Here is a 12,902-nt window from a genome sequence, read left to right as displayed (position 1 = left end):
TGCATTTTTCTTCAAACATGATGTCGGTGAGAACATAACCGTCAATGACAACCGTTACCACGCCATGATTACCGACTATTTGATGTCTGAAGCTCGTAATTTCGCGGACATTTAGTTCCAATAAGACGGCGCCACTTTCCACACATCGTATCAATCAATGGATTTATTGAGAGAGCACTTTGGTGAGCAGATATTTACGTTTTGGGCCGGTCGAGTGGCCACCAAGATCGTGTGATATCACACCATTCGATTTTTTGCTGTGGAGATATGTAAAGTCTAAAATCTATGCAGACAATCCCGCTTCAATTCAGGCATTGGAGAAAAACCTCACGCATGTCATTCGTCAATTACCAGTAGAAAATCTTAAACGAATCATCGAAAATCGGACTTAATGGATAGAGATTTTGATAGAGATAATCTTCAAAAAAGAAATGCCAAATAATGTTCTTTCGAATGATAATAGACAATCCCAAATAAATTTGAAGTTTCTGTGCTTTTTCTTTAAAAAAAATTATGGAACCACCCCTATATTAGCCCAACAGAATATTTGGAAGGCGATAATGAAGATGTCTATGATTTTTTTTTTTGGTATGACTTCTTTTCTTTCTAGAATTTTCCTAATCCATCATCTTATCATATGAACAATATCGGACAGTTTGTATTTCTTTTGGCAATAACTCTATTTTTCTAAGACTTTTACCTTCTTTTTTTGCGTTTATATATGTATGTCTTTTTTCGAATATCATTTTGACATTATTCTGGCTTTGGCGCCACCTTGCGTTAGTTTTTTTACTTCTCATAATTGAAAAATTCTGAACGTAATCACATGCTAAACGAACAAACGATTTTTTTTTGTTTTATATTTAGTATGCACAAAATATGAATCAAAACAAAAGCGACAAATATTTTTTTCTATATTATTGTATAAAATACTTGACTCCCAAGAAATGTCATCGATACCTGTGTACATTCTAAATTAATATGTGCGCAAGCAAAAAAGATACTCATACTTAGTATGTTGTTGCTCTTCATTTTATGAAGCCAAGTGGAAAAAATCCGAACTGTTAATTTCCCAAGACATCAGCTCATCGACTTTAATCCGTTATGACAATCAGAAGCACACACTAGTTACTGTCGCAGTCATGGCTTTGCCGGACACTCATGTTGTTGTCTTGTTGTCGTGTAACTTACATTTACACACTTTGTAAACTGGTTCTAAAAACTAGGATTACAAGATACAATGTAGTAATTGGCATATATATGGAAATCTACATATAGATATATTTATTTTAAATTTATAAAATATTAATTGTAATTAAAAGTATATCTAAAATTTATTATTTTAATCAAAAAAAATAATACAAAATTTAGAAAAAAGTCTTAAAGAAATTTTAAGTAGTTCTAATAATAAAAAATATGACATTGAAAGCTATAATGTATTGCTAATAATAAAAGTTCTTTAAAAATTATTTTCAAAATTAAAAAAAAATTATCTACAGTCTTATTGACATTATTATTACAAAAAAATTAGAAAATATAACTAAAATTTATATTATAAAAATAAAAAAATTTACAAAATAAAACAAAGTTTTAAAAAAATTTAATTATTTATAATAATAAAAATATGTTATGATGTTTTTCTAATAATAAAAAATGTTAAAAAAGTTATTAAAAAAATTACGACGCTATTTATTAATATTATTTTTATAAACTTTATTATAAAAGGATACATAAATTTACACAACTACCAATAATTTTAAACAATTTCATTTCAATTAAAAATTTTTTGAAAACTTCTAACCGTTTTTCTGAGTGTATGCCAGTCTGTGAGTTTTTGCTAAAAAATATCCTGTCGGGGAACTGTGATTTGTTGGTGATATGGCGCATGTTTTGTCACACAAGAAACTGCACGGTCAGCTAGTAGCTAGTGCGTTGTTGCTTAGGTGTAAAAAAAAGAATTCCCATAATGCAATCTGATATGCAAGCAATTGCGTATTGACAATTTATTTATACATCAACATACATACATACATACATACGTACCTGACTATGAGCAGCACGATCACCAAGAGAATACCTTTACGCTCCAGTGATTTCAACGAAATCGAACGTGATCACGGCAGGACCTGTGAGAGAATTGTAAAAAAATGTAATGTATACATATTGTTTCTGTTTTAAGAATTCTGGGAACATATTTTTATAAAGAATTGTAATTATAAAGTTAAGTTTCATTTTTATTTTATTTATTATCGAAGGCAACTGGACACTATAATTCTTCATTGAAGGTAAAATTTTCGGATATTAGCTTAATATTCACCTACAGAAAGACAGCTTAATAGCATTGACAGACGGCAGCGTTAAACCAGATTAATTGCATTTTTCGGGATAAATTCAGGAGTTACCACAGCTAACTCCGTTACTGAATCCAAAAATAACTCTCAAAATTTTAGGGAGTTTGTGAGATTTTTATTGGCAACATTGTTAAAAATGGCCAATTTTTATCTATTGTGAATGAAATACAAGCAACCCTGACAGCTGTTTATCAAATTCTCAATATAATGCCAATAAAACTTCTATGTTATGGTGCAGTTTTAAAAATAATGTGTTGATATGCTTTTGTAATTACATTTTTTTTTTAAATTTTATTTAAAAAATGGTTTGGTAAAAATTGGTCGGATAACAACCGTAATGTTCATCTTCTATCAATTTTCATTGAAAATATTATAAAAAGGACAATAAGCTGTTTATGAGAGTTTCAAACTCGCATAGCTGCCGTCTGTCACCTACAAATTTGGATCTGATTAAGTGCGCAGTTAATCCAGATTAACGCTGCCGTCTATCAAGGCTATAAGATATCTGTCAATATAAGCTTAGTACCTTCGAAGATGTCAATCGACATTGTTATACATATAAAAAAGTTTCAAGGTGTGATCAGCGAATACGTACAGAGAGGAATTGAAGAAAAAACGATATTAAAATACAAACACAGTTGTCTTTGAATAGTTCTAAACACTGTTTTGACTCCTCATAACATACTTCCAGAACTACATATAATTTTATCAAGGTAATTCCCACCAGATGTAATATAAAATACTTATGCCAACGATTTTTTCCCGTCCTCGAAACCCTTTTCATAAGCCCTTTTTGGTATGGCCTTCAACTCCTACAGCGAATTTTGTTTCATATCTTCGATTGACTCAAAACGGATTCCACCGAGCGGTAATTTCAGTTTAGGGAACAAGAAAAAATCACACGAAGCCAAATCTGGTGAATACGATGGTTGATCGATGGTATTCATTGCATGTTTGGCTTTAAGATCGGTCGCAATCGTGACTCGATGCGATGGTTCTTCTACGATTCCGACCGTTTTCGACGGAAGTTCTCCAGCAAATGCCTAAATGCGGCCAAATTGAACTCCTTATAGACCGGAGGGACAGATCAAACCATGAATATCAAAAAAAAGTTAAAAAGATTGATTGATGAGCGAATTCCGATAAATTTTTACGGTTTCGACTCGTTTTTTCCCCTCTATTCCAATGATTGTTGACTAGTTTGCATGTCAAACCCATGAACTCATGTCTCATCGGCAGTTATACTGCTCTCTATGAAAGTGACATCGGAATTTGCACGAGCATGTCCAAGGACACCTGTTTACGGTACTATTTTTGAAAAAAAAAAAATCACCTTTATCGGGACGAGTCGAGCGCGTTTCTTATCCAAAATATCCACAAAATCATTCGAGCGGACTCGCGAGAACTGTCGAGTTCTCTTGCCATCTCTTTAAAACGTGTCTGAAGATTTTCAAGCACCATGTGCATCACTTTTTTAATATTTTTATCAGTTGAAGAGGTCGAAAGTCGAACTCTCAACCATCTTTGAAGGCGTTGTATCACTAGTATGCTTGTGTTTTCGATAAAACTGAACCGCCGTAAGCCTTATCCAACAATCGCAACGATTCCGCAATCGAAATTTGATTAAAAATACAAAATTTGAGACAAATTCTTTGCTTGTTATTTTATACATTGTAAAAATCGCAAGGCACACTGTGTACCGACTTAAGTAGCTGCTGTAAACAAACTGGTTAACAGATTGCACTCATATTTGGCATAGAAATCAAGAACAGTCCTACCAACTTAGCAAACATTTTTTGAAATATAATTTACCCGGAAAATTTAATTACAATTTTGCTTTTTTATCACAATGTATTTTATATTTTTGTACATAAGGATTTCATTTCTTATATCGGTGATCAGTAATGATTCAATTTTGGCTCCAATATTCAACACTTTCTTCGCCTTGCCTTTATTACTTCTATTCATGTCTCTTCTGAGAGAAAAATCATTTGAAAACCTTCTGTTTAGGTAACTCTTAACTCTAGGAAAATACAGTTTTTTATGTGATCACATTCACTTTGCCTTTGAGCCCCTATTTTCTTCAAACTATTTATAAAACATGCGATCAAAATGATTAATAACACCATCTGTCGAAAAAATATTATATTATATTTTCACCCATTTTAATATACATTTTATTATCGCCTTGAAAATTGGATCTTGAAGCAATACAAGCATGCCCATACTTAAACCAATTTTCCATACACTTGGTATATGTAAGCCTTGGTTGAGATGACCTTCAGTGTCTTTAGCGAATTTTGATTTTTTCGTTTTCGACTCATTTTTGAGGCGCCAATCGCTAGATGTTTGGACAATTTCGACGACTTATTTATAAACCCATATTGCGTCATTGGTATTAAGGCTCTTGATGTATGTAGGGTCATGAACTACGTTTTCAAGCATATTTTTTGCGACTTCTACTACAATTGACCGATTTCAACACTAAAATTTCTTTCAAAGCGATGTACCTGACTAAAAGAGAAGCTTGAAACTTCGCGCCATTTCGCTAATGGAAGGCATTACTTAGTCCTATATTTACAATATATACTTATTAACCACTTTTTGAGTTGATCAGCCACTCTCCAAGAGACAAGTGTCAGTAAAAGTTATTCTAACTCTGATACATATGTACATAGGTACCTCAGGTGTCAGCTGAGTAAATAAATAATTCAACGAGTTCAAACAAACTGATTTAATTGATTTTACTGCAAAAACGAAAACAAAAAAGTTTCTTATTGAAGTCAGATTTAAAATATATGTACATATGTACATAAAATTTGTTTAGAGCGAAAAATCGCCAATATGATGACTACTGGTTGTTAGGCAAAAATTAACACAAACACCACAATTAACACAGCAGCCCAAATGGTGCCCTGCTTGCCACCGTGCTTGCAATCCTTCCCCCTTTAAATGGTATTTACAGAACAATTGATTAAATCACACGTAACAGAGTAAATACATAAGCAAACACCATTTGCAACCCACAAAAGCTAATGGAAAAGTGAGTGTAAACAATTTGTTTACAGCGAAGAATCACTGCATGGTTGACTTGGCATCTGACACGAGTACCTGTTATCGCATGCAAAGTTGCATTTGCTACACGAAATAGAGGAACACAGATTAGTAAGCACGTGGTCTTGTTTGCAAGAAGGATATGCAAGTCTGCATGTACTTTTGATCACAAAAATTTGAGGTTAGAAATGGACAAAAGTGTAAAATTGAACATAATTGCACTTTACTCTTCATCTTGCCTATAAAGATTTGATCAACTGTGTAAATAAATGACTGTATCATGTAAATATATTCCAATATATGTATGTAGGTATGTATACATATACTCGTGCCACCAATTTGTCTATTTTAGTATAACTGAGAGCACGAACAAGCAACATCTTTTTATTTTCCACACTCATAAGCCGCCAACTTCGCCTGCCCTCACCCACTCCTCCTCGACAGTTATCCAATAGCAACGTTTTCCCCCAATTATAGAGGCTTCAAAAATCAATGAAATACTTTTCTGGCGGCACTGCTGTGGCTTCTTGCGGCCAACGCCGACAATCCGACGTCTTTAACAACTTTTGCACAAAAACCGAAATGTACAATTGTACAAATGCAAATAGTAAACGATAAACGCCAGCCATAGTGAACGGCGAATGGAAATAGAAAATTAATATGTTCATTTGTATATATGTACGTTTGTAAGTATGTGTGTACACCTTCACTCATACTACTTGTACCTACTTATCTACATATTGTTCTATATATACTATATATAGTATGGTATATGTATGCTTACATATTGTATTTTCATGTTTGTCTCAAAACCGTTAGCATGGAAATGACAAAATGGCAATGGTCATTGGTGACAAATGATTAAATTTGTTGTTTGTAACATACAAGTATGTACGGTAGTATCAATGAACCCAGTGAACGCACCCAATCATTACAGTTCTATAAATTGGGAGCATGACTGTAGAATATAGAATTATCATAAATAGAAAAATTAAGTTCACTCAGAAAAACAAAGAAACTTCAAATGTTATGGAGAATAATTATTATCATTCGAAAGAACATTTTTTGGCGTTTATTTTTTGACGATTATCTCTTACAAAGGTTGAGCGCGGCTACATATCAGTTGGTCCATCCGTTGAGTTCAATTTTCGAAGACTCGTTCGAGCATTTCGACTGATAACTGGCGAATGACAGGCGAGATGTTTTGCTCCATCGCTTGAATCGAAGAGGGATTGTCCGCACAGACTTTAGACCTTATATGTACATATGTATATCCCCGCAGGAAAAAGTCTAACGGTGTGATATCACGCGATCTTAGTAGCTAAACTTGAAATTAATTGCTCACCGAAGTGTTCTCTCAATAAATCCATTGATTAATGCGTTGTGATGGAAGTGGCAACGCCTTGTTGAAACCAAATGTCGCCGAGATCTTGACATTAAATAGTCGGTTATCATGGCGTCATAACGGTTGCCTTTGATGGTTACGTTCTCACCGGCATCATTTTTGAAGAAATATGGATCGATGACTCCATCGGCCCACTAACCACACCAAAGCGTTGTTTTTTTTTTTGGATGAAATGGCAGCTAGAGAATCTTACCAGGTTTCTCTCCGTACCAAATACAGCAACTTTGCTTGTTTACATACCCATTGAGCCAGAAATGGGCCTCATCGCTGAACGAAATGTGCCTCGAAAACGTCGGATCTTCTTGAAACTGTTCAAGAGTCCGTACATCAAAGCGATGTCGCTTGGGAGTGTCGAACGAATTCAATTCTTGCACAAGCTGTACTTTGTATGCTTTCAATTTAAGATCTCGACGTAAAATGCGGCAAGTCGTTCCATACGTCAGTCCGAGTAACTGCGAACGGCGCCGAATCGACTCTTCACGGTCTTCACTCTCAGCTACGGCTGCTAAGTTTTGTTCACTGCGTACTGGATGTGGTCTATTCGGACGAATATTACCTAATAATAATCTCGGACTCAAGATAGGTGATGATGTTGCGAATAGTACACTAAGTTCATACCAAGTTTCGTGAAGATATCTTGTCAAATAACACAGTTTTCCATAAAATGACTTGATTCCGTTTGTTCAGTTTGGAAGGCATATACTACAGTAATCCGATCTGAACAACTACTTCAGATATTGCACCATAGTCTTAAGCAATAACCCATGCCAATTTTCGAAAAGATATATAGTCAAATGAAAAAGTTTTCAACACAAGATCTACAAGTAGATTCCGATCGTTTAGTTTGTCTGAGCGGTATATGGTACGCTTTATTATTTTTCAAAATACTCTCCATTAAAATCTATACACTTTGACATGCGTTTAAAATAATTGTAAAAGCACTTTTGCCACTCGGTCTTCGGTGGTTGAGTTTCCTGTTTGGCTGTATACCATTCGGAATTTACTTTTCTGAGTTGTTCCAGTGGTTTGCTTCCACAAAAAAAGAAAACTTGGAAGTGCCTCTTGTGCTAGCAACTTTTGTTGAATTCGGCTCATCTTGAAACACACATACTGTCGACTGCTGTTTACTTTCTGGGTCACACGGAATACGCCCTCACCGATTGACAAATTATTTGCGATTCAACGTGAACCAATTTTTTTACAGTCACATGTTCATGCAATATAGAATGTATGCTAGTCGCACTAATATCCATAATTGTCTCAACCTCACGATAAGACACATGACGATCTTGCAATACCAGTTTGCGCAACAACTGATTTTGGACGACCTTCATGAAATTGGTACCGGAGTGATCCAGGACCTCGATTGGATTTACCATACCATCGATAAACACGGATCCTTTATGAAGCCTCAGAAAGAAAGTTGTAGTATAAATATTTGTATGAAAGTGAAGACATTGCTCGCTCGCTAGAATCTGCAACTTCATTTTCGACCTAGCTTTGAGCCACTGCTTGGGTGATGGACACTTTACCAAAATAATTTGAGTACAATTTTCGAGAGGTAGTAATTGAAACTTAGAGACATTTTTGACAACACATTAGGCTTTGGAGAAAGATAATATTTCAATCAATTTTAGCATGCTTATTTTAATTAAAATGTTAATAGAATTGAATTGTTCATTCGTATATTATATTTAAATAACTTAATTTTTTCAAATGAAATATTTGATTACAAAACTTAAATACTCAAATTAAACTGATTCAAGTAAGGAACAACTATGAATTTGAAATTTTTAAAACAATTTAATATTTAATACAAAGGCTAAATATTCAATTTAAGCTATAATTGACTCAATTAAGGTATAAGTAATTCAATTTCAACTTAAATTAGCTCAATTAAGAAACAATTTATATTCAACTTTAATTGGCTAAATTAAGAAACAGCGTGAATTCGAAATTGGGTAAAAATGGACTACTTATTTAAGCTGTAATTGACTTAAATAATGAACATCAGTCACAGACAAAAATTATGAAAGGGATAAAAACAGGGGTAAAACATTACTTTTAGAATACAAAGCATAATTCAATTTAAGCTTTAATTGACTCAATTAAGGAACAGCTATGATTTCGAAGTTTGTAAAAAATAAGAAACAGCTTATTCGTTCGCAATTCTAAATTACTCAATTAAGAAACAGCTGTGAATTCGAAATTTGGTAAAAGTTAAAGGCATTTCAGCCTTCATCTATTTAAGCGGTAGTTGACATAAATAATGAACATCTGTCACAGACAAAAATTATGAAAGCCAAAACTTTACTTCTAGAATACAAAGCTTAATTCAATTCAAGCTTTAATTGACTCAATTAAGGAACATTTCTAAATTCGAATTTGAGTAAAAGTGTACTATATGAATAAAAAACTTAAATATTTAATTTAAACTTTAATTGACTCAATTAAGAAAATCGTTTACATTTTTTATTCTTTACAAAAAATGGTAAAGATAAAACTTTGCTTTTAGAATACAAAGCTTTAGTATGCGATTTAAGCTATAATGAATTCAATTAATGAATACAAAACTTAAATAGTCTATTTAAGCTGTAATTGACTAAATTAAGGAACAGCAGTGCCAAAATAGAATAAAATTGACTTTTTGAGATGGCTTAAATATTAGTCTTAAATAAGTGAATAGAAAATAAATATAGTATTATTAGATATATAAAAAAAACTAATTTAATAACGCTTAACCAAGCACCATGCTAATTGAAAAACATATCCACTATTTTTGATCAATAACAGTTTTTTGAAAAACTAACATACAAGCACATAAGTACATGAAAGCGCAGTATCATTCACACCATCTGTCCACCTTAACTCGTTAGCACATTGCTACCAATACGGAAGCAACGGAAAAGTATCGATGACCATTCTAAAAACACCCACAATCTGCCACTTGACTGTGGTGACAGCTGGTCTATTACGCGCATTGCCCTTAAAAAGAAAAATACAAACAAAAAACAAACAACAATTATAAACGAAACATAGAGCCATTTAAAACCGCAATATGTCCTGCCTGATTAGGGTACGAGCATTTCTTCGTAAGCAACCTCTAAAGAAGCGCAAGACAGTCTTATTTTTAAATACGTGGCGCATCAAAATGTCACTTCAGCATAAGTACGTCAGTGTCAATGTGACAGTTGAAAAGGAACTGTCAATGTCCGCTGGCCGAGCTGCTCGCCCGCAAGGATATGCGTCGGCCAGTAATCGCGCTTCTCAAATTACACCCTCAACCCGACTTGGGGCAATATGTCGCTGCACAGTTGAGTTTATTCACGCTCTGAGTACACATGAAAGGAGCACGTTAAATTAATTGCAATGTGATACTTTCGGATATAAAAATATAGTACACAAGTATATTCTTAGTGATTTTAAGGTCTAGGGCTGAAATATTTAAAAAATAGAAATAAATATATTTCGAGTCGCGCACAAAATATCTTAAGTTCAAAATAACAGTAATAAAATGTGCAAATATATGCCACATGCTTTGAACTAACGGCACACGCTTATAATAAGCTGTTAGCTTCTGCTTCCTTATGTCCTTCAGCATGAGAACATATTCTATCCTGCGTAATTGTTGGCTTACCGGTACTTAAGATAATGCCAGCAATCGAAACATAGATACTCCGTAATTTATTGTGCAACATTCGTCATTGATTTCTGCGCCAAACAGCTAATTTTGTAATCCTTTAAGAAAATATTAAATTTCAATTACACTCATCAAAATATTATCTACCAGCAGCGTGAACGGCTAATATTAAGAGCAAATAGTACTACCTACCCACTCATCAAACGCTACCGCCCACTGCAATACGTTTACATTTATGTATATCTCATAAATACCGTTAGCCACGTGCCACTACTGTTGCATTATCTGTCTCTTGCTGCGGCGCGCTTGCGTGTAGGCACGATTATTATCGGTAATATGCAATCTACCACAAGCGAGCTTGTTTCAGTACTAATCAGTTGGACGTGTTGAAAATGGGTTGCTCATTGCACCCCTCCGCGGTCGACTTTTACCAACCGACAAATTATGACTGTTTATCAGATTAAACGCTCGTCGTACTGCCTGCTCCTGCTGTCTGCTGTCTCATGTAATGTCCTCCGAGAATATATGCCAGATTTCATTATGACTCGCAGGAGAGTGGTGAGAACCTTTGCAGTATAACATAAGAATATACATACACACATCCGCGCAAGCTCGCACATTTTTATGCTTGCGCCGAATGTTTATTTATGCTGATATATGGTATACTGTATATGGTTGTTGCTATTCAACAGGTGTGGGAACTTTTGCAAGGACCTTGTCACATGATTCCACGCGCACCCACATACAATTTTTCACATATTTGTAAATTTGTTTATATGTATAAGTAGACGTTTAAAAATAAAAAGCGTTCAAAAATCAGTTTTGGTTAAACCTGTTTTAATTCACCGCTATGGTGGTCGATTTGAAATGATTGCAGGTAACACTATCATATTACTTCGCAAAAAAACTGCGGTCCGAGCAATCAACGCAAAATGCTGAGAAGAAATTCTCACGTTGTAAAGCTATTCATTGCAAAATTCTCACATTGAATAGAATTTGATCGCCAAATTTCTATAACTAAGTTTAGGTTAAAAGCGAATGATTCCTCAATGAGCTGCCATTATTTTTTCTTAGATCTTAATGTAGGTATTTTATCTGAAAACTGATATTTGATACATTTTATGATATGCTGCAATCTAAAACTAATCGGTTTATGGGTAGAAGTAGGGGCGAACTTGAAGATTATTATATTAAATATAGTAGTATTTATACAGATTAATATCATAGCGCAAAAATTTCAAATCGACTGGCAGTGATCAAGTTCACCTTTTAGCTTCAAACGTCGCACGACGTTGTCATTATCCAAAAGGCCTTTGAGTCTATTTATCAAGCAGTCAATAACATTTTCCATTTTTTTGGTTTTCAGCACATACTTTTTCTGAAAGCAGCAAACTCAAATTCATCCAATATTTATCTAGAAAAGTGCGTCTTCAAATCTTCGCCGATTATAATCAATAGAGGAATGTACATACACTGAGACCCTGTGGTATTCTACGCAAGACATTTTTCGCGTTTTGCTTGTCAGCCGCAGATTCTTGGTTTTTCTTTGTCAACTTTCCGTTCTACCGCCATTTTTTCGTGCTGAATAAATGGCTAGAAAACGTTCCTCAGCCTTTAGTATTCGATTTCGAAAAGTTACAAGCAGCGTGTCTATCATATTTGATGCCATTGCCAGACTGATCGATTTTTTCTGAAGAATCAGACTGAGTGAATGAGTTAGAGATAGAATATCCCATCAAAATTTCAAAACATCCCAATTATAAATTCAAATTTGCACACGGTATCGTTTCTTTTACCGGTAATTTTTGTCAGAGCTTTAACGATCAACTACAATTTTGCGGCAAATTGGATAACTGCATCATGTCGTTGAACCAATCTTGTTTCACATGACTGTATAAGTTGTTCGCCAAGTATTTTTCCCAGTAGTAAAATTATTAAGGGGGTACTGTGGTCTAGAAATTTAAAACAATCGATTTTTTTTTATTTTCAAAGTTTAACTATTAAAGAATATGTGTACAAGAGGATTTTTCAAAATTCAAATTATTTTCGGAGACATAGGCATTTTTCTGACCCGGCATCCAAACTGGTTCGGCCGAAACTAATCGAACAAAAGACTTTACGCGAAACTTTAAACGCGTTTTTCTCAAAACTGACTTTTTCGGAACGATACTCACGATTTCTCAGGTTCTACTGGACCGATTTACTTGAAATTTTTATAGAGTCTTCTTTATAGGCTTGTCTATGGTTGGAACTAGCCCCATCTCCAAATTTTTATTTTTATTATTTTTAAAAAATTCGAAGTAGTCAGAAAAAGAGATCCAAAAAAACTTTTTTTTTTTCAGGCAGTCGCCATTTTGAGAAAAAAAATTTGTTCCCACTTTTCCGTAGTTCTGGCCATTGCGAGATTATTCTAGATTAATAATCTTTTTCTTTTTGGTTTCAGATAACTAGG

The sequence above is a fragment of the Bactrocera tryoni genome, chromosome 1 (assembly GCF_016617805.1).
Source record: "Bactrocera tryoni isolate S06 chromosome 1, CSIRO_BtryS06_freeze2, whole genome shotgun sequence".
Classification (NCBI taxonomy): domain Eukaryota; kingdom Metazoa; phylum Arthropoda; class Insecta; order Diptera; family Tephritidae; genus Bactrocera; species Bactrocera tryoni.
Note: the sequence above shows the minus strand (reverse complement) of the source record.